Below are 20,932 nucleotides of genomic sequence, written 5' to 3' on the forward strand. Positions count from 1 at the left end.
ATAAATGCAGGGGCCTGAGTGTTGCTGTGCAGAGATCATCTATGACCATGAAGGACTGTGTGTGTTACAAGTAAAAAGGTAGGAGCTCTGAAAGTACAGCTCAGGTGTGAATGCGTAACGCAGCTGTGTACGTGGGAGGGCGGGGTGTGAACATACAGCTTCCATGAGAGCGCATGGTGGATGCTCGCACGTATGTCTGTAAAGGTGAGTTATCGAGTGTGTTACGAATGTTTAAGAGTGTGGGTGTATGAGGACTGTGTGTGAATGTCCAGGTTCCCCAGGCACACGTCTCTTGATGAGGGGTTTTCATCAGAGACAAAAGTGCCCCAAGCTCAGGGGACAGTGCCCCTAACTCTGGAACAGACTTGACGCTTTTCTTTCTAAGCTTCCAGGTTTCCTGAGGAAGAACTGCTAGCTCAGCTGAGCCCAGCCTTAAACCCAACATGTTGATTGAAACCCAGGAAGGAAACCAACACCAGCCATCCCCGCCCTGCACCCCCACCCCTGCCCAGAAATGCTCCCTGCCAGCAAGACCCACACCACACCCCCCCTCCCTTCCCTGCTCGGCCACACGCTCCTCCCTGCTCTCCCCAGCCCCTGTGAGGGTGCCTGGGGCAGCGCCAGCCGCTGACAGAAGCTTAAGCCCCTCTCCAGGCTTTGAGAGCACTTTGCTACCTGCCTAGGCAGGCCCTACCCCGGGTCAGCAGGCCAATCCCCGCCAGCAGGGAACTGAGGGCTGGGGGGAGAGGAGGGCAGCAACTTCAGAGCCCACAAAACCCCCCTTCCAGGAGGCAGGCACTCCACCCCATTCCACATCTCTTCAAGAAGGCAAAATCAGGCTGGACATGGTGACTCACACCTGTAATCCTAGCACTTTGGGAGACTGAGGCAGGAAGATCACTTGAGGCCAAGAGTTCAAGACCAGCCTAAGCAAGAGCAAGACCCCATCTCTACAAAAAATGGAAAAATTAGCTGGGCGTGGTGTCACATGCCTGTAGCCCCAGCCAATCAGGAGGCTGAGGCAGGAAGCTTACTCAAGCCCAGGAGTTTGAGGTTGAAGACTGCACTCTAGCCCAGAAGACAGAGAAAGACCCTGTCTCAAAGAAAAAAAGAAGGCAAAATCAGGAAAGAGGGCTGGATGGGGAGGGTATCTCAGGAGGAAAGGACCACTCAGAAGTGGGAGCTAGATATCAAGAGAGGCCTTTCCTTTCATTTAGGGGCTCCCAAAAAATCTCTATTCCAGAAAGTTGTCTCAGTTGTTAATACTATTGTATGCATTAAGGACAATTGTCACATAATGCACAACTACTATGTGACAGGTGCTTTACATATCAGACCTCTAATTAACCCCCTTTTATACATGGGAAAACTGAGGCTCAGTCAGGTTAAATAAGTTGTCCTAGTTCACACAACCAATAGTGGCAGAGCCAGAATTTGAACCCAGGTCTGTCTACAAAGCCACATTAAGGTCTGCGCCTGCGTCTGCTGGTCTGTTCTCCAGCCAGGACGGCACCCCTCCACCAGGGGGAGGGGGGAATCCAAGAGAGAGACATGCGTAGACCAGACAGCGTAACTAAAGGAAATGGGGGGCTGGGTGGCCAGCAAAGACGTCGTTCAGCAAAGGGGAGCATAAGAAGCCTCAGGAAGAAGAGGAGAGAGATTGTTGAGTGGAGGAGAGAGGGATGAGGAGGGGATCTCAGGGCCCTGGGCCACCTGGCTGGAGATGGCAGGCACATGGTGGCATGCAGTGTGGCAGAGAGTGGGGTGCAGAGATGGTGGCCATGGAGGCCTATGACTGAGCCCCTGGAGTACCCCCTGTCCCTGTGCCATCACTGTCCCAAGGAGGCCTGGGCCATCTGCCTCATAACCCTGCTGGGCCAGGGGGCTCAGACCCCAAGGAGTCTAGGTGCTGCGCAGCTTCCTGGGAAACCAAGCACCCCCAAACTCTGAAATGTGCCAGGGCTTCATTCCTCCAGTCACCTCATTCCCAGCAACAGGGAGGAGTGCTTGAGGAGAAGAGAACCTCAGAGGGACTCCAGAGTGACCAGCCAAGGTGCCCAGAGGGACACACCCAGAGAAGAGGGGCCCCTGGCTGGAGATTCAGGAGAGAGGCGATGAGCAGGGACCAGGGAAAGTGTGGAAGGTGGGAGAGAAGGCAGGGCAGGGTAAATGAGAATGGCGGGGGGATTGGAATTTAGGTGCCAGTGGGGGTAGGGCTCCTTGCTGAGGCCAAGCTGGGGCAGAACACTTTGAGGAGGGGTGAGAGCAAACCTCACCGAGGACTGCCTCCCCCAGCCCCATCCCAGCTTCTCCAGGCCCAGCTCAGTGCAAGGAGGAACCAGGGTCAAAAAATGTCTGAGAAGCAAAGCATCAGTTCCACACAGCCCTTTCTTCTCTCTCTGGGACTCTACTCCAGGAAACAGGAAATGACAAATGTCACTTGCAGCTGCCAGGCTTCATGCAAGAGGGTGGCACAAAAAGTCCATCAGACAGTCTTAAAAGTTCCTGGGCAAGCCTGGCTCACCGCCAGGGGGATGAGCTAGTGGTACATCAAAAGGGACTGGAGTTTGCCACTAAAACTATAAAGGACAAAGTAAATACATGAAACGAGGTCCAGGGTCCCAGGGCAGGCAGGGAGAGGTTGTCCCACAGAGGCTGGGGAATAGTCAAGGTGACTTCTTTACTGCCCATCCATTTGACACACCCCATTCTCAGACACCTCCTCCGAGTCATTTTGTGCCAAAGCACAGACCAGAGCTGCCATTCTCGGGGACCTCTAGAAAGGACTCTGCTCTCCAGAGGGTGGGAGTGGGGGTCCTGTTACATTATTTCCAAACTGTTAATTTGCAGGGTGGGGGTGGGGAGCAAGAGACTGGGAAACATTAATCCAACTGCATGAGAGTCATATGTAAAATGAGCCCCCCATCCCCGTGATTATCTAAGCAGTTAGCACATGCCTGGCACAGTTAGTTACTTGTGGGGTGGGAGCAGCAAAGACCGATCCTAGCACCCACAGTTGGGGAAAAGAAGGAGCAGACAACTCTCTCCCACCCCAGGGCTACTGAGGAGGGTGCCGGGGCCCCAACACATACTGGCCCTGGTCTGGGCAGCGCTCATTTGCATGCCGTTTGCATATGCTCCCTCTGGCCACAGACACTTGTCACTGCTGTCGCTTCACACATTGTTTATGACCCTTCCTCATGCCCGTCCCTGGACTCCTGAGGGATGGGAACCGCGGAGGGAGACCAGAACCCCGACTTGGGACCAAGGAGTCTGAGAAGGGACCGGAGTCTGAAGAGCGCCTGTACGGCGGCCGCGCGGGAAGCCTGGCTTAGGGCGACCCCTACAGGGCGATCCCGGAACGAAGGGAGGAGCGGAGGAAGCGCCGGCGCTCCTGCTCCCGACGGCGGCCGCCTGGCACCGAGGCCTCCAACGCGCTCTAGCGCTCGCTGGCACCTGGGAGCCCCGGGCAGTCCCCCACCAGGTCCTGACGGAATCCAGAAGTTCGCATTCCACCCCAATTAGCCACGACAAAGGGGGTCAACACGAGTCCTACCAAGCACCAAAGCGGGAATATTTGGGGGCTCTGGGCGATATGAGCAACACCGTCCAGACACCACTGGATCTGCACCAGTGCCCACCTCGGGCGCCACACCCCCATCCCGCAGCCCAGCAGTGGAAGGGATTGTGGTTTTACTACGAGAAGAATCTAGGGAACGGAGAGGATTGTGAAGAACTGGAGAGAACCTCACGCAACCTGTACTGAAGGTGGACCCGCCAAGGTCCTCCAGCTGCCCCCACTCCCACCAACAGGGTGAAGTGGGAATGGGCTGCAGCTAGTGGGATTGAGGTCAGGCCAGGCCAGGACTTCCCCATGCCAGTAGGCTATTTGGGGCCCACTGGGAGACACGAGCTTCCTTCCCACCCCACCCCGGCTCTGCCTGTCCAGTTCTGCCGAGAGGGGAAGAGCAGGGGAAATGAAGCACTGCGACATTTGACTAGGGGGAAAAAAATGTCAAAAATCCTCTGAGCCTGCAGTTTGCTTGTTGACATACACAAATGCTCATGCTTTTGCCATTGGGCTCCCTCCACCCGCCACCCCTGCCTTGGCTCGCTGTGTGAATGGGGGCAGAGGAGAGGGCAGGGCAGAAGGGTGTGTGTGTGAACAAGTGAAGTCATTCTCTCTGGGTGGCTCCTTTTAATTAGCACCCTGAAAAAACTCCCAGCCAGCAAAATTGAGTCTTGCCAACTGGGAGCCCCACCCTTCTGGCTCATCTAGGCTCTGGGGCCAGGAAGGGGGTAGGCAATCTTAGAGTAAGGAAGGGGCATTTGAGAAGCCTTCCCAGTGCTCTGAGCACCCTTTGGCAGGACGTGGTCGCAAGTGACAGCCACTTGGCCTCTGGGAAGCTCGGACTGAGTTGTTTCAGATTAGGGAGATGGAGGTTAGCAAGGCATTGGGGTAATCGTCCATTTGCCCCTGCTCCCCTGGGAGACCAGCCCCAGTGCCCAGCCCTGGAGGTTACACTACAGCACAATTACATCAAGGTCTAGGCCTAAGCAAGGCATTTGGGCCTCCCTCTGGCCAGAACAGTTGTACCCAACATTCTAAGCAAAGTCACCTGGTCCCTCATGGGCAACCCCCAGAATCCAGTCGCCAGGACTAGAAGCAGCAAGTTGACTCCATGAAAGAGACAGCGCAAGCCTCACTCACCTTCCCTCAAGACCCCTAGCCCCACGGTCCACCCCCTCCTCTCCCTCAAAATTTTTCTGTAGGAAACTGCCCCATAACCCCTTGAGGATCTGTGAGACCCTTCTGGCCTGGTTCCAGCCTTTGCAGGTGCCTCACTGCTCCTGCGTCTATACCCCATTCCCTCATCAGCCTAGGAGTCCCAGAAGACAGGGCCCAAGTCCCTCCTTACTCTGGTGTCCAGTCTGAGCCCCTCGGACTTGACAGCTCACGGGAGGGTGCAGACCTGCTCGCTGTGAAAATGGGCAGTGGGGGAGGTAGGGGAGCACTGAGACTTGGGGCTTCTCTGGATGGGGAGGCAGGAGCCCCAGGTTCAATCCACTACTGCTGCTACAGAATCACTGTGACCTCAGGTGAGGGGCTCTCCATCTCAGGTCTAGAACTAGTGACCTTGAGAGCCCCTTCCAGCTCTGACAGTCTTTGGTACTAGGAGTATCTAGTTTCCTAAAGCATTCATTGGAGGAGAAAAAACTAGGGCAATGGGAAAATGCTAATGGAAGACCAGACTGGTGTGGCCGTGATTTAACAGGAAAGGATTCTCATTCCCAGGACCAGGAGCAGGGATTCCTTCTAGCTTCCCCTGGTCCAGAGAACCATTTTCAAATGTCCCCAGCTCTGGGAATTGGTAAGCATCAGGCAAGAGCTGGGGATGGGGAGCACAAGATAAAATAAAGGGGAGCTGCTTGACACCTGTCCAGAGCCCAGAGGGGTATTCCCAGGGCCTAAGGGTCCCTGTCTGACCACCTCTCGGGCTAAGCAGACAAATCCCCAGAACCAGAAGCCACCAGCCCAGAAGACTGTTGCCCCTGCCAATCCCAAACCCTCCCTGGAAAGCCAGGCCTGGTGCCCTCCCACCAACCACACAGGGTACAAACCCAGGGGGCCCACCCTGGGGTTCAGGCTATTGGAAAAGGATGGGTCTTGATTTCTGGTGACAGTGGAGAAAGGATGGGGTGACTGCTCTTCGGGACAGAGAGGGGTGTGTCACAAGAATGAACGCGTCCTGTCCCTGGGGCTGAGTGGGAGCCTGGGCAGAGCAGGCACCGCCCGACGCGGAGGCCTCCACCCCCCGCCCAGCTGGGCTGCTGTTCCCATCACACCCTGGGCAGTAAAACCTGCTTTTATGATTGTTGCGGGGGTTGGTGTTTTCCTTGGGGGGGGTCTGTTTGTGTCTGTGTATCTTTGTGCAAATACACCTGTGTTGATGTGTACCTGGTCCTGTACATGCATTGATGTCTGAGGTTTTGTGTGTATGTGTAAAGGAGAATGTGTATATCCATGACATGTTTGTGCAGATGTACCCATGTGGGAGATAATCACAGCTACCAGGTGTTATTTCCTTTCATCCTTACACCAATCATATAAGGAAGGTATTCTAGCTATCCCTGTTTTATAGATAGGAAAACAGAGTTGGAGAGATTGGAAAATTAAACCCAAAGTCAGAGACTAGCAAGGGACAGAGAGAGGGTGCTTGCCTCTACTGCTCAAAGTGTCTCTGTGTGTGTGTCCATATAAAATATACAGCTGTGTGTGTGTGACAATCTGGGCACAACATCGGTACATTTGTGTGTCTGTATCTGCTCCATCTAAACCTGCTCAGGTGGGTTTGTGCATATCTCTCTGTGTGTGGAGGCCCAGGGGCAGGTCACTGGGCCAGCAGCTGGGGTCACCAGAGTATTAGGAACAGTGACCCTCCCCAGTATAATGACTGTATTTTCTGAGGCAAAAAACAGAGCCTGTGGTGTGGCTGAGCCTGGACAGGGAATGTTTGCCATCAAGACTGCTACAGGAAATGGCACCGTGGGTCAGCACGTCCCTTAGCCTGGCAAACAAGGCAGTCTGTCCCCTTGAGGAGGGGCCGAGTGCCCCACAGAGACAATCTGGGAAGCTCAGAGGGGGGCAAGAAGGAAGCAGAGCGAGGCAGGCTAACGCTGTCAGCAGCAGGGCCACCCCTGCCCCTAACCAGCAGGTGGGAGTGGCAGGGAGGGGAGAGGAGCTGGGACTTCTCCACTTGGTTCCCCTGAGAGCCCTGTGCTCTGTCTCCTACAGCCTCCCTCCTGAGGCCGAGACCATGGGTCCCAGGTCCCGGGTTAGGGGTCTCTCGGGGTTGCAGGGGGCCTGGGAACCTGGCTGCGCGGGCTGCGGGGGGCGGGGCCAGAGCGGCAAGCCAGGTGGCGGCCGCGGATTGGCTGGCCGAGCGCTCCCACGGCCGGGGGCCCAGGGCGGCGCCCCCTGCGCCCCGCTCGGGTGACTCACCCTCCACCCCACCCCTGAAGCTGGACCGACGCCCGGCCGCTTCCCACCCAAGACCCGCCCGCTAAGCCGGGACAGTCTGACTCAGCAGGGGGAGCCGGGCCTGCCTGCCGCCCCCTTCGCGTCCTCCCCAGGGCGGAGGAGGGCGGCGGAGAATGTGTTTCCAGCCCTCTGGGAGAATCCGTCCCTCTGCGGGGAGGGCAAAATGGTGTCTGCTCTTCTGGAGGATCTGTGTGTCTGTCCATGGGGTGGTAGGGGCTTCTGTCCCTCTGAAATGGGAGGTTGTGTGCCTGTCCTTCTGGGGGGTCTCTGTGTCTCCCCTCTCAGAGATCCTTGTGGGTCCAGCTAATGCACTGCGGTCTTTTGGAGTGTGCATGTTGGTCTCTTTGGGGTGTCACTCCATGGTCACCACTTCAAGATTATCTCTGAACCCCCCCTTCCCCCACACACACACCAGTTTGGTGCCTTTATCTCAGAGAGGCCAGGACAGGCCTGTCAGGGGCTATATTTGGGGAATTCTCCAGCTCTGGTTCTGGCCCCTCCACACCGCCAGGGCCCAGAGGTCAGAGGGCAGATGCTAACCTGCAGGTCAGGCTCAAGGCTTCCCCACTTCAATCCCTATGCCCTGTCCCTGCAAGATCTCAAAGTGATCTCAAAGCAATCCCTTAAAGAGAGAAAAGGATTCACAATTGTCCAGAGACTACTGTGTGCTGAGCCCTAAGCTAGGAGCTTTATGATACGATGAACATCTTATCTACTGCTGCTCATGGCAACACCAAAAATAAACATAATCCCCATTTTACAGAGAAGAAACTGAGGCATAGAGGGGTGGCTTAAGTTCGCACTGGTGCAATATGTGACAGAGTCTGGATTTGAACCCAGGACTGTCTGACTTTAAAATGTATGTTCTTTCCATGGCTCTGGCTGCTCTCCAAACTCCCTAGCCAGTGGTGGCCTCCTCCTGGCCCCATTATACTGCAGCCATGTTGGGGGAAACTCTGCCAACTCCACAGAGAGGCCCAGTTCTCAGCTTCGCCCAGGTGCCCCATCCCAAGGGAGGACCCCTGACAGCTGTGAGGCGGAGTTGGGGGAAGCAAAAAGAAGTCAAGTGTCTGCATGTGTGGGCTTTAGAGGAAGCAACAGGATGTGCCAGATCCCCACTGAGGGAGAGCTGGGGAAGGACACGGCCAGGTCGACCCACACACACTTTGTAGGACACACACACATGCACTCATGCACAATGACTGCTGGACACACACTGAATGCACAGATGCAACTGTGGGAGTCACTGCACAGACTCCCATGCACGCATCTGTCATGTGATGCCCACCTTATTTATAGCATTGTTACAAACACAGGCATAAAGGAATCAGCGGAGTCATTACACACACTTACACACACTCACAATGGTTTGTGGGTTGTTACATGTGCACACACACACACACACTGTCAGAACCACCAAAAAGAAGATGATAGAGGAGTGAGAAGAATGTGTGAAGTTGTTGCAGGAACCAATCAGTCCAGTGGCCTCGCCAAACTCACCCAAGCCCCAACCCAAAAAACCAGGACCCCCTCTCCTCTCCCCACACCCATTCACACTGCACAGGCCATGCCCACTGTTGCCTTCTGCTCTCTGGGCTAACACTGGGACTACTCATGTGCACACAGAGGGACACACACACACACAGGCCTTTGACAAAACACCTATGTGAGCACTGACTCACGTAGATGTCTTCCCCAAACATGACATACAAAAGCCATTGTATGGCCTTTCCAAAAAGCATGCACACATGGCAGTCACCCAGGCATGCAGGCTTCCTGCAAACATACATTTATGCAGGACTCTCACACAAACATGCCTTGTGCCACTCACACACACACACAACCACTGTGCCCTCACACAGCCCCATGGATGCACGCACACAACACAGGAGAAATACAAACGCGTACACAAATCAAATGCACACACGATAAGAGGGATACGTGTGCACAGACCACGAGCATGATACACCTCCCCCTTCACAAAAGGAATTCCCCCTGAACACACCACTGCCCCTCAACCTCCCATCCTGGCACAAACAAGGCCCAGGCCTGCTCAATCAGCTCCATCCCCTCCCTGCCCTACCCGGGCCCTGCACTGCCTGTCCCAGCCTGCCTGGGTGGGGCCCCGCCTGCTCCCAGCGCCAGCTGCCAGCTCAGCACAGGGCAGGCTGCCGGCTGCCGCCCCAGCACGTTGGCCGCACCCATCTTCCTAGCCCTGCCACCTCAGCATCTGGGCCCCAGCCTGGGCCCCACCTAGCCCATTTCTGCAGGCGGGTAGGTGAGCAGGGTGCCTGATCCCCAGAGCTGGGGACCAGGGGGGGTCCAGCTGACAAGACCCAGCTCAGAGCCTCCCACCTCCTGGTCTCTTCTTTTTCTTCAGATGGACCCCTCCTCACCAACACTGGGTCCCCACAGTGACAGGTAACATCCTGGTTACAGTCAGCAAACACACCTAGAACTCTATCGCACACGTGGCGTTCTGTCCACACTGGCCCCTAACCCAAAGACATTTGTCCACACACACACAAGCTTTCAAGCACACACACCATCACTGAAACAAACACCCAACCAGCACTCCCTGTTATGGGCCTCAGCAGGCGGCCCTGCACACAGCCACACCATGCACTCCTGGCGCGCACGCACAATGTCCCTGCGCCACCGGCCACACACAGAGTTTCATGTGCAGTCTCCCTAAAGTACGCATGGCTGGACACAGTGTCTTGTGCACAGCCAGTCACACAGAGACTCCAGTGGTGGCCGTGGAAAGAACATACATTTTACCCACTCTTTTTTTTTTTTTTTTTTTTTTTTTGTGAGACAGTCTCACTCGGTTGCCCAGGCTAGAGTGAGTGCCAGGGAGTCAGCCTGGCTCACAGCAACCTCAAACTCCTGGGCTCAAGCAATCCTGCTGCCTCAGCCTCCCGAGTAGCTGGACTACAGGCATGCGCCACCATGCCCAGCTAATTTTTTCTATATATTTTTAGTTAACCAATTAATTTCCTTCTATTTATAGTAGAGATGAGGTCTTGCTCTTGCTCAGGCTGGTTTCGAACTCCTGACCTTGAGCGATCCACCTACCTCAGCCTCCCAGAGTGCTAGGATTACAGACGAAGAGCATATATTTTAGAGCCAGACAGTCATGGGTTCAAATCAAGATTCTGCCACATACTGTGCCAAAATGACCCCAAGCCAGCCCTCTATGCCTCAGTTTCTTCTCTATAAAATGGGGATTATGTTTATTTTTGGAGTTGCCATGAGAAGCAGTAGATAAGATGAACACAAAGCTCCTAGCTTAGGGCTTAGCACACGGTAGTCTCTGGACAATTGTGATCCTTTTCCCTTGCTTTGAGATCACTTTAAGATCATTTTGAGGCCAGGTGCAGTGGCTGACACCTCTAATCCCAGCACTCTGGGAAGCTGAGGCAGGACTGCTTGAGCTCAGGAGGTTGAGACCAGCCTGAGCAAGAGCAAGACTCTGTCTCTACTAAAAGTAGAAAAATTGGCCTCACCTGGTGGGGCACACCTGTAGTCCCAGCTACTTGAGAGGCTGAGTCAGGAGTATGGCTTGAGCCCAGGAGTTTGAGGCTGTGGTGAGCTATGGTAATGCCACTGCATTCTACACAGGGCAACATAGCAAGACTCTGTCTCAAAAAATAAAAAAGATCATTTTGAGATCTTGGAGGAACAGCCATAGGAAATGAAGTGGAGAGGCCTGGAGCTTGACCTGCAGGGTAGCTAGCTTCTGATCTCTGACCTTCAGGGGCATTGTCAGAAGTTGCTTATAATTGTCCCAAACACACGCATGCAAGCTCTGCCCTGGGATGGCTGGTTCTGGGTGGGCAGGTCTTTGCCCCCACATTGTGTTTGCAGTTCCAGAACATTGGAAGAGGCTTCATTTTATCCCTGCTCTGTCCCTATCCAAGAGCAATAAGCCTGGTTGGGGCAGGGAGCTGGGAAATGTCACCCCAGAAGCTATGGCCTCTCACAGACCAGCCCTCAGGGGATGGGAGAAGATCAGAAATACACCAACAGCCGGGCGTGGTAGCTCACGCCTGTAATCCTAGCACTCTGGGAGGCCGAGACGGGCGGATTGCTTAAGGTCAGGAGTTCGAAACCAGCCTGAGCGAGACCCCGTCTCTACCAAAAATAGAAACAAATTAATTGACCAACTAAAAATATATATATAAAAAATTAGCCGGGCATGGTGGCGCATGCCTGTAGTCCCAGCTACTCGGGAGGCTGAGGCAGTAGGATCGCTGAGCCCCGGAGATTGAGGTTGCTGTGAGCCAGGCTGACGCCACGGCACTCACTCTAGCCTGGGCAACAAAGTGAGACTCTGTCTCAAAAAAAAAAAAAAAAAAAAAAAAAAGAAATTAATTGGCCAACTAATATACATAGAAAAAATTAGCCGGGCATGGTGGTGCATGCCTGTAGTCCCAGCTACTCGGGAGGCTGAGGCAGGAGGATCACTTGAGCCCAGGAGTTTGAGGTTGCTGTGAGCGAGGCTGACGCCACGGCACTCACTCTAGCCTGGGCAACAGAGTGAGACTCTGTCTCAAAAAAAAAAAAAAAAAAAAGAAATACACCAACAGCTGGCTCAAGCTCAAGGCCAAAGGGACCCTATGACACCTGAAGTGGACCTGGGAAGAGGATAGTTCCTGGTGCCTGCTGCCCCATGAGGGATCCTGCAAGGGCCTGGCAGCCCCAGGTGCTAGAGGAAGAGGTGCAGTGATACAGTAGGCGAGGAGGCATTGGGGACAGGGCCTGGCATCAAAAAACAACACTGGAGCAACACTGGCAGGACCCAGACCCTTAGAAGGAACAGGCAGAGGTTTGAGGGCCCCAGACACTCCCCTCCCCGTGCCCCTCTCTCCCGCAGTCTTTCATTAAAGGAGTCAGGTAGTGGGCACTTAAGAAGCCCCCACTATGGGCTCCAGGGGGCTGGCCCTGCTGTTTCTCAATCTGCGTGCTGGTGGCATGATGTGTTCAATTTGTGAAAATTCATCAAGCTATATACTTATGACTTGAGTATTTCTCTCTGTGTGTGTTACACTTCAATGAAAATATTTTTTTAAAAATAAATTTCCCGGCCAGGCACGGTGGCTTATACCTGTAATCCTAGCACTCTGGGAGGCCGAGACCAGCGGATTGCTCAAGGTCAGGAGTTTGAAACCAGCCTGAGCAAGAATGAGACCCCATCTCTACTACAAAAAAAAAAAAAAAGAAAGAAAGAAATTAATTGGCCATCTAAAAATATATAGAAAAAAATTAGCCAGGCATGGTGGCACATGCCTGTAGTCCCAGCTACTCGGGAGGCTGAGGCAGAAGGATCGCTTGAGCCCAGGAGTTTGAGGTAGCTGTGAGCTAGGCTGATGCCACAGCACTGTAGCCCGGGCAACAGAGTGAGACTCTGTCTCAAAAAAATAAAAAAGTAGGCTGGGCACTGTGGCTCACGCCTGTAATCCTAGCACTCTGGGAGGCCGAGGTGGGTGGATTGCTCTAGGTCAGGAGTTCAAAACCAGCCTGAGCAAGAGCGAGACCCCATCTCTACTATAAATAGAAACAAATTAATTGGCCAACTAATATATATAGAAAAAATTAGCCAGGTATGGTGGTGCACGCCTGTAGTCCCAGCTACTCAGGAGACTGAGGCAGAAGGGTTGCTTAAGCGCAGGAGTTTGAGGTTGCTGTGAGCTAGGCTGACGCCACGGCACTCACTCTAGCCTGGGCAACAAAGCAAGACTCTGTCTCAAAATAAATAAATAAATGAATACATACATACATACAAAAATAAATTTCCCAATGTGTATCAAACGCCATGTCTTTCCGGGTTGATGGGAGCCCGTCTGTCTGTGCCTGCCTGTGCCTGTGCACATGCAATCTCCTATATGAATTATTCCTTGTCTCTGGTGCCTGAGGCCTCCACTCTGCATGTGCTCCTACAACACTCGTGCGCACACACACACACGCACACCCAGCTCCCTGCCTGTCTCCCCCTGTGATGGCAAGGCTGCAGCTGGGAATGGGAGGGTGGGAGGGAATGTCATTAGGCCTTTCTTTTGTTTAAACAATAGGCATTTATGACCACTTGCTGTGTGCCAGGCAGACTGGGCCTTGCCAAGCTCGCACTGCCGGGCAGACTGCAGGGCAGTGAAAGGGACATGTGGCAGGGCGTGGAGTAGTGGGAAGCCCAGCCTTGGAGGGGCAGGGGAGGACTTAACAGAGGAGGAAATGCTAAGTTAGGAAGATTAAAGTTCACCAGATAGATGCATCGGACACTGGAAGTGCACTGCGGGCGGGGGCAGAGCATACACAAAGGCCAGGAGGTGTGAAGAAGTGTCACTTCCTCAAGGAACCGCCAGGAGCTCAGGGGGTGGGGTGGGGCAGGGGGCTGTAGAGGCTGTCTTCCAACGGACAGGTGAGGCAGGGCCTTGAGGGCCAAGCTTAAAGGCCTGGTGTCTCCAAGGAAGGGACTTGGGCCAGGGAGTGATATGACTGGAAGGAGTGCTATGGAGGAAGGTGCACTGGACTGGGAGTGAGGACACCTAAGGTATCACCCTTGCTCTGAGCTTCCAAAGCAACAGGGTGCAGGACATCAGAGCTGCTGGCTCACGGTGTCCCCTGCTGATGCCTGCCATGCTGGCTATTCTTCTTGGGTCCTGCCCACTTCCTATCCCCAGCTCCACCTGCCGGCCCTGTGCAGGCATGGACCTCGCACGCGGGCCTCATCTGTCTCTGCCCATGGAGTCTGCCGCCTGCCACCTGCAGGAAAGACGGGAGCCAGCAGGCTAGCGCACGGCAGTGGCAGTGGGGCGCCCTCTAGGGGAGCCCCTGTTGCCTCTCACCTGGTGCGCCATGTAGCAGAGGACACACACCTACAGCCACAGAGCTGCCCTACCCACATCCCTCAGGGCCCTCAGCCCTCAACTCCTTACACCACACCCACCCACAGCAGTGGCCCCAGGGGTTCCAAGAGTGCAGAGCATAGGTCTGTGGGGACTAAAATCCACCCCAAATTCCATTCGTCAAGTTTTGCCCTGGCCCAGGGCTGCATCCCCCAGGGGGATGGGAGCTTCCTCTGATTTGCACAAAGCCGTGAGGGTAGCGGTGCCCTGCAATAGCAGTGGGGACTGCAAGCTCTGCTCCCAGGAGCCCGTAGAGCAGTTTCCTACCTGTTCCTCTGCTGCCACCTAGTGGACACCTGATGTCTCTCCCGTTTGCTCAAATCCAGCCCGCTTCCCTCAACTTTAGCCCACACTTGGGGGCCCATTCTTGGGGCTTCAGACAGCTGAGCAGCAGGGGTTAGGGAACGTTGAAAATCCAGGGCTCCTCACACTGTTACGCTTCTTTGTGCCCCTTGAGTTCCCACCACAGCGCTGTCCTCTAGTGCCGATACTGGATTCTCAATGTCTGGCAAATGAGGGCAGGAGCTGGTGTTGGAGTGTTGGTCGCCCCTTTTTATCTGCTTCCCCTCGACACCCTCCGTGCTGGCTCAGCTGGTACTAGTATCGAGTATCGAGTATGGAGGTAGGCCTTGCCTCTCTGACCTCAGTCTCCCTACTGTGAACCCATGGCTTTTGTGATCTTGGCTAGGACCGTTTTTCTAAACATTTGAATCAGTTTCCAACATTTAAAAATCAGGATATTTCATGTAAAAATCCAGATTTCTGATTTCTGTTGAAAAGTTGAAAATTATGGCCACTCTGGAACCACATTCTAGGGTGGCTCCATGGGCAGGGATTGAGTGAAGAGGATGCCCCAGGCCTGACACCAACATTTGGGGATACCATGACAGGGTGCAGGAGAGCCAGAGCTCCCCACTCTTCTGGCCTCAGCTCCTCCCTGCAGTCAAGGGGCCTCACGCACAAGCCTGTGGACACACGACTGCTCTTCCAAGTGCTATCTCCTAGTAACCACATTTTAAAAGCAAAAAGAAATAGGTGGAATTAATTTAAATAATATAATTTATTTAACCCAATCTATCCCAAATATTATTTTAACATGCAATTGATAAAAATTATTAAGACATTTTATGTTATTTTTTCCTATACTAGGTCTTCAAGATCTGGTGTGTAATTTATACTTTCAGCACATCTCAATTCAGACTATCTGCATTTCAAGTACTGAATAGCCACATGTGACTGGTGGCTGCCTTATTGGACAGTGCAGCTCTAGACACCCCCTGCTCCCATCCCCAGAGGCAGGGCCTAGGGAGAAGGTAAAGCAGTTCCTGGAAGTGGGCTTAGGCCATTAGGGACTTGGGAACACAGGCTCTGTCTGGGTGGGTGCCACTCCCTTGGGCCCTTGGACTCCATCACCATGGGTAGAGGAGCGTGGCCAGAGGGATCAGAGAGCAAGGCTCACTAAAGCAAGGGCCTCGTGGAAAGGGTACCTCTGTCTCAGGTCTCAGAGTGGCACTGACTGCCCTTTATATATTGTAAGCAATTCCAGTTTGCCATAGTCCTTCCCATTCCCCTTTACTGTTCCAACAATGAAGCTCAGTGTCAGATGACTTTTCTCATCATGCTTGGGCCATCTTACCATAGAGATAAAAAGAAAACTAAACTGTCCCCATGCCCACACTTCAATCTATAGTGGGAGAATGAAAAGCCCACATGAATCAAAAAAAAAAAAAAAAAAAAAGGAAAGCAAAGCATAATTCTTTCTGAACACAAAGAATATTTCAAAGTTTTTAATATGCAAATAACATGTGTCTGTCCATATTTTCTTACAGACCCACTTTACTCTTTCACCTTACCTGCCCGTCCCCTGTTGGCATTTGAAATTTTGACCCCCTAAAACCAAAAGTATCTCCAAGGTGACTGTATTCTTACCGTTCCAATAAACACCAAAAAGGCAGACGTAGCCCGAAGGAAAGGTAGTGTCTGGGGACTGTCGGTGAGCCAGGAGCCGGCTCCATGGCGGAGCGCTTGGTGGGGCACTCCCCACAGCGCCCTCCAGGGGGCGCCTGGAGCCTGGGTAAAGAGATCCCTGGGCGCAAAGGTGACTGACGTCTGCTGCCCTCCTGTCCCCCAGCCCACGCGTGCCCACCCAGCGTGGTCCACTCTTGGGTCCTCTGCCCTAATCCCGCAAGTTTCCCCTAGGTTAGAAGAGTCTAGGCAGGTAAGAGAATCCGGAAACAGCTCAGGTGTAGAACCCTTTGTTCTGAGACATCCTGCCGCCATATCGCCAGGCAACCCTGAGGCAGCGATGTCCGTTCCGGGGCCTATAAAGTGGGAACTGAACCTGCCTCACAGAGACCATGTGAGGATCAAATGAGGCAAAGCCTTTCAAAGTGCTTCAAAAACTGAAGCCGGATGCAGGAATGAGAAAGAGAACCTGAATGGGGCAGAGTGGCAGCAAGGAGGCAGACGCCTTCGTGGCCCCTCCGCCTTCTCTGCGGCCCCCACCTGCTTCCCGAGGCACCTGGTCTTAAGGGAAGTGTATGTGGTGCCCCGGGGCGGGGGACACAGAGGGAAGCCAGAGGGAGGATTCATCCCGAAGGGGCTTCTGAGGGAAAGGGCGCTCATCTCCACTCACAGTTCAGAAAGCACCTTCTCAGACCAGTCATCACTGCGGTCACTCCTCACAGCCACCCTGTGATTTGGTTTGTCCCATTTCAATGGCAGCAAACAGAGCTCAGAGAGGGGAGGCAACATGCCCACGGTCACAGACCCTGAGTGCAAAGCCAGGGTGCCAGCCCAGGTCCTCTACCTCCTCACCCAGGGCTCCTGCCTCTGAGCCGACTAAGTCACGTGTCCCCATCAGATGATGCCAGAGTCCATCTTCCTACAATATTTTCTCCATCAACTCACTTCACTTCCTTGCCCCCCACTGAAAAAAAAAAGAGCTTACAGTCTATGGGGTAAGGCTGACATTAATAAAATACCTCTGCAGATGAATGAATGACTCCAATTTACAAGGAGAAAATACAATGTGCCTTAAGAACTTACAATAGAAATATCCCATTCAGACTGTTTTTTAGAAGACTTTCCTGGAAAAGCTGCATTTGAGCCGACTGCTTAGGAATGGCTAGGCAAGTCCTAGGTGTGCGTAGGAAAGTCAACGTGTTCCAGGTAGGGGCCAGCGTGTGCAGTGGCCCTGAGCAGAAGGAAACTCGATGTGAGCTAAGCTGAAAAGCCACCACCACTGCACCCTAGCGTACAGGATAGAGTGGCCAGGATGGGGCCTGGGAGGTGGGTGGCAGCAGAGCAGGCATAGCCTGTGGATGATTCAGGACTTGAACTTTACCCTGGATCTCAACACGAATGGGTTCTAAGTAGTGGAGCAACTGAGTCTGATTTGTATTTCTGAGAGTGCACTTTGATGATCAGGGCAGTGAACCACTCTGCCCTGTGATGGTGGATACGTGTCGTCATACATTTGTCCAAACCCATAGACTGTACAAAACCAATGCTGAATCCTGATGGAAACCGTGGACTTTGGGCGATGATGGCACGCCAGCGTAGGGTCATCGGTGGCAACAAATGCACCCCTCTGGTGGGGGCGCTGGTGATGGGGGAGGCCGTGCGTGTGGGGGGCAGGGTGTAAGGGAACCCCCTGAACCTTCCGCTCAATTCTGCGGTGAACCTAAAACTGCTCTAAAATAAAAAGTGCACTCTTGCAAGGGGCCCAAATGAATCGTCACTTTTACAGGAAATGTTCTATATTACAGATGTGAACAGGAGTAAAAATGTATCAGGTCGTACATTTAACATAAAAGCACTTCCTGCATCTTATTGTATGCATGATATGCCTCAGCAAGGAAAGAACAAAGGGACCTGTGACTGGCCAAGGCTGGCCCAGTGGGGACCCTTGTGGACCCAGACAGAGGTCCTGTGACTGGCAGGTCCCCCAGAATCCCATGGTTGGAGCTGAGGAAGAACAGATCCTGAAAAGAAGGGGACGTAGCAGGAGTGGAAGGTGGGGGGTGTCGTGTCACTAGAAGGGGGAAGGGACACTGGATGGACAAAGCCACTGCGCCAACTATGACATGGAAAGAGGCATCGCAGTGACTGGCCCAGGAGGCCACCAACCATGCTGGTCCCCTTCCCCATGTCCCCTTCCTCATACTCTAGTCTGTCTGGCCCTCGTTCTTAGCCACGTTGGGATCCCCCTACTGCAGGGGAGCTTGCAGACCACCTTGCCCAGATCACCAGGCAGACAGAGCAAAACCTCGGAAAGACAATGTCTGATGGAGTCCACAAATGCTTGGAAGATGCATCATTTCATTCCTTGGGTGGAGGGAAGTAGGGGGTAATGCCTGGTTACTCTGGAACAGTCAAACAGGGACCTTCTAAACTTGTGAAGTTTTTAGACAACTGAAATTCAGAAATTAAGCTGTTTAAAAATGTCTATCAAAATTTAAATGTAGGTACATTTTGACTCAGTGATTTCACTTACAGGAATTATTCAGATATCCTCACAACTGTTACAGCAAAAAGCCCAACAATAGAGGATTAGGTAAGTAAATTGTGGCACATCCTTGAGTGGAACATTATGCAGCTGTAAAAAAGAGCGAGACAGCAACTTATGTGCTGATATGGAATTAACAGTTCTCCAGTGAATGTCAAAGCAAGGTATGTGATAACATGCGCAACACAATATTCTTTGTGATGGATAAATATAAATGTATACATCTATGTCCCTAAGTAATGCTATATAATAAAGTCTACCTAGGATGAATCCCAAGAAACTAATGGTAGCATCAGTTGCCCTCTGGGAGTGAAACTGGGTGACTGGTAAGGAAGTGGGTCATTTTGTACTTTTGAATTGTATATATAGTGCATTGATTACCTATTCAACCCCCCCACACACACACAATTTTTCTTGCTTATAGGTGATACAAATCTAGTATTGTCAAAAGAACACTGGCCCAAGAGTCAGGATACCGCTTATGTAAGCTTAGATGGATTCTGTTACACGCTCATAAAATGGGGGTTGAATACCTGCTGGGCAGGACCACTGGCAGTTGAAACGTGATGAAGCACAAACAGGTGAAGCAGGTATTTAAGAAGTGTTAGCTCCAACCCCTCCTGAGTTTCCTCATCTATGTGGGAATTGGATTTCCAGCTCTTGTATTTGTTTGATTTGTGAAAGGTAAATGGGGTGGTGTCTCCTGAATGTTGTGTGACCCTGTGGAAGGAGCCAGCAGGAAAGGGGGGAGAAGGAATTCCCTCTGGAGCCATCCTGCCATTCCCTGAGCAAATAAACAGGGTGTAGAAGCTCCTGGGAGGCCCCAGGCTGCCCCTAGCATACCCACTGCCTGGGAACAGGCCTGATAAGACAGGTGGCTGGCTCAGGGAGGAGCGGATAGGTGGGGCACAATTGAAAATATTGACTTGGGGCAAGAGGGCCCTCTCACTGGGTGCTGCGACTGCCCTGGGCTCTAACACCACCCACCTGAGTCCTGGGACCCACTGAGAAGGCCGGCTCACACATGATCCCAGAGCAGAAAGTTGGTATTGTTTTATGAAGTTTTTGTTTCCAATATACATATATATATATGTGTGTGTGTATATATATATATATATACATTTGTATGGCATGATAAAAATGAATTTATCACTGTGAGCCACTGCCAAAATAGTTAGAGCCACTTCTCTGGATAATGTTGCTGTTAGATTTGTCACTGAGTGAAGTTCTCTACTATGACAGTGTGCAGAACCCTGGCCCCAGTCCCTGGCTGGGTGGGAAGGGAAGGTGAGGGGAGTGGCTGGGCTCGGTCTGGAAGCCCAGCTCCATAGAGGGGGTGGCTAGGGAAGTAGCTGGGGAGACAGCCAGACAGGCCTTAGAGTGGGAGCCCAGGGGCAGGGAGCAGGAGCCCTAGAGAGGGACCCCACAGCAAAGCCAGACATGAGCCTCCTGCACCAGTCTGTTCCCACCCACAGTCCCCTCCGCCTGTATATGTTTGGGATAATCTGAAAATGCCCCCATCTGGGTCAAGCTAAGAACTCACGCACATTTGTCCAGTGCTAAATGGCCTGCATAGCTGCCTGGAACTCTGAGGTGGTGGCTCTAGGTGTGCTGGGGTGCACTGCCCCATCCAGCTGTGCCCTAACCCCTCCCACCTTGGAGATTGTTTCAACAGGTGGGCAAACCACTTGGCACACTTTGCGGAATCTGTGCACACCCATATACACACAATACACCCTCCGCATGCAAACATAGAATGCACACACACCCTTCTCTGATCATACTCACAGCAGGCAAAGGTAGGACAGAGGTGGAGAGAAGCAATGCAGGGTGGGTGCAAATGTGAGTGGAGCAGGAAGAGCCCACATTATCAGTGCCAAGCCCTGTACTATCTTGACTTCTAGAAATTGTGGGTATGACACACCCAATTACTGAAAATAGGCTCTGGACCTCTGAAGGGGCAGGAAAACCAGGACTACTTGGTCCCTGGCTGCAGAGGAATGACGGTGATAAAAGGTCTGGCCACAAGGAAAAGCCATGTGCCTGGCCAAGGAGTACACACTTGAGAACTGGACAGCCCTGGTTCCAATTCCAGATCTGCCACTTTCAATTACTTGGCTTTTTTGAGCCTGGGTTTCCTTACCTGCAAGTAATCCTGATGCCAAGGTCTACAGGGAAGTACACTAAACTCTCTCCTGATAATGCCATCGAAAACCCGCTCTGCCTACCTCTTGGGATTTGTTGCACAGATCAAATGAACCTGAGTATTGAAAAGCACACTGTAAACCGTAAAGCACTGTACACAGGTCAGGGACTGTTATACAGGTACAGACGTCTTCAGCAATGAGGAGGCAACCAGGTTTCAACAGAGGAGTCTCTTGGGGAACAGCCTGGAGGAGGTGAGACTTTCCTGCTCAGGGCCTGCTGCTTCCTGGGCCCCTCCCAGCTCCTGAGTCCCAGGGAAAGGCCTCGGGA

The sequence above is a fragment of the Microcebus murinus genome, chromosome 10, assembly GCF_040939455.1.
Source record: "Microcebus murinus isolate Inina chromosome 10, M.murinus_Inina_mat1.0, whole genome shotgun sequence".
NCBI lineage: Eukaryota > Metazoa > Chordata > Mammalia > Primates > Cheirogaleidae > Microcebus > Microcebus murinus.